The sequence below is a fragment of the Coffea arabica genome, chromosome 10c (genome assembly GCF_036785885.1).
Source record: "Coffea arabica cultivar ET-39 chromosome 10c, Coffea Arabica ET-39 HiFi, whole genome shotgun sequence".
Classification (NCBI taxonomy): domain Eukaryota; kingdom Viridiplantae; phylum Streptophyta; class Magnoliopsida; order Gentianales; family Rubiaceae; genus Coffea; species Coffea arabica.
Window position 1 is genome coordinate 7916569 of NC_092329.1, and position 2747 is coordinate 7919315.

Here is a 2747-nt window from a genome sequence, read left to right on the forward strand (position 1 = left end):
TTATGCCATAGGCAGGATCACCAATTATTAGTGGGATTAATGATAATATGATTCGTTCACATCCCTCATTTACGTTATTCTCAAATGTTGTTTAATTGTTTCCCCACATGTTTTGAACGTTAAAAATGATTTTATTCCATACATATAATTACCAATTATCACTGGGACTCATAAAAATATGCCTTGTTTATATCTACCATTTAATCTGAATCTTCCGCAAATGAAGACTTTTAAGATACGTTTGATAAACTGAAATCTGAAATTTGAAATTTGAATCCATTAAGTAATAAATCAGATACATTTGAGTGTATATGAGATTCAATGATAAGTGAATAACTTATTACTTATTTTTGGAAGCAAGTTTTGCCTAGAAAATTCAGTACCACTTAATTAATTCAGATGTTCAATTTTTGGTTATCAAATGCGCTTAAACATAATAAGATTTGAATCCATTAAATTTAAGTGCTGAATTGGGTTATCGCCTATTAGTCTTATTAATATATGCTACCAACTTAATTTCCTCCCAAAACGATAATTAGTCTCATACTTTGTTTGGAGAAAATGGTTCATATTAGGTGGTCCACAGAAGGTCCATTAACAATTTGTTTATATTAGAAATTAGAGATAATCCGAATTGAATGCCAGAATCTGAAAACTTGTTTGTTAATTTGTATTGCTTTCCATTTATTTAATATGAATAAAGTAATGCTCAATTCTACTTTATATGTTACTACGTACTCGTGAGGCGTGATCATATCCTGTTCTTTTTGGATGTTTCCATAAGTTAAAAAACTCTGCATTGGATTAACCATGAAAAAGAAGAGTCTGCATGTGACGTGAAAAGGAGGTTTGGAAGGGTCATATATTTCTTTTGTGCTCTCAATTATTTGGGTACTAAGGCTTGCATGATCTATCAAACATCACGAGGCACCTGATTCAGATTGAACATCTGATGTTATGCGCATTTGTAGTCATTTATACAAGAAAATATGCCATAGCAATGCTTTAGGTTGTGCTTGTTCAAAGGAAAAAAAAAAAAAGAGCTGGCCATAGTCAAGGCTGGCTAATCAAGTCATTGTTGTGGTTAATTTTTGACTTCTCAAAAACCATTTACAACTTTGATTGGACACCAAAATCACATTCTAGAGTCTCTATGTTGACCGGAAACGCCGTAATACTTTGTTAATCGTAGGGTTTGTCCTTGGTCCTAATTGATAATGAGGATTGACAAGTTTTCTGTTATTTTCTTCTTGCTAATTACTAATTCTGTATATAGTGAAATCAGCTCAAAGAATCCTACTTTCATTCCCGATAATTGACTAATGGGCTTCTTATTTGCGTTGAACAAGAAAAATGAAGCTAAGCAAAAGGGAAGTTCTTTATAGTAAAACACTGCATTTTAATAACGCAGAGTAATAATTAGTGAATGACATTGCCCATCTGATGATGTTTAAGGATTTTACCTGTTTCACTCCATAAACATCTAGGTTTGGACAGAAATATTTCGTTATTTCATTTTTCTTTGGGTAAAAATTACAGAAAGTAATAATCCTAGCTATTACAATTCATAAGGGTACTACAAATTCCTCTCAAATATTCATCCACAACAGAACACAGGGAACTTCTACAGTACCTTTCCAGTACTCTACCTTTACTTTATTATTCACCAGAATAATTCATGTGGGCAGGAGTCCAAAATAACAAAACCTAATTTGACACTTCATGTGCGAGAATAACTTGTAGACTAATCTTTTTATCTTATTTTTGTAGTCTCGCCTACAGTTAGTTTGAAAATTTTTAGGGCTTGCAAGTGGAATGTGTCATGCAAATTTGAGTTGAGTTTTGATCTTATCTTCACTTAGAGATGGCATCTACCTATATGCAGCTAGCGATTTACTGGAGTTAGACAGAGACATGGGCATCTGGCTAGGTGTGACCACCAGATATTGGAATTTGGAAAGCGCAGACATCATAAGCGAACTTGAGAACTCTGTAGCCAGCTTGTTTTTCAAAAGTAGCAGAAGAAAGGGTAGTGACCTAATGGGGTGGCCAAAGGGTGAAGTTATGGTCGTGCATGGCTGGCTAAAACTCATCAATCTTGGACTCTCTTTATTTGATTCCTAACCCAAGAAAAGAAAAACACTTATCAGTCTTGGATGTATGGTGCACTTCAAACAAGTTGGAGATGTAGAGCTAAGAACTTATTTTTAGTGGCTTTCTTCCATTTTCAATTCCGACTTTTCATACTTTATTCTAAAACCTTCCAGAATCTTTTCTTTTTCTCTGCTTTTTCTATCAAAACTTTGTTGCTTTCTGGATATTCTATTGTGGTTTAATAGCTAATTGGCTGACATGAATATTCAATGAACTCGTTTCAAGTTTGTGGAAGCTACCCTTTATGTCATCTTTGTGAAAAAAGTATTCGATGTTTATCCATCCTGTCGATCATGGAAGTCTTGGGATAAGATTATGCTAGCTTTTTGTGAATCTGATGTTACGTTGATGCACTATCTTTGTTTTTCTTTACTTCAATCATGATGTAGAAACAAGTTATAGCAGTATATCATCTGCAGTACATTTTGGTTCTCTCCACAGCCTGTAATTCACTTAAACGAGACCAAGGGAACAAAAAAAAGTTATAGACTTAAAGTAGATAGTTTGAGATATATATATAGATATTGTGCAAAAATTAGTAGTATCCTTGAACCTATTTAAGCTTGATGTTGCATCAGTTTGATGTAACTCTG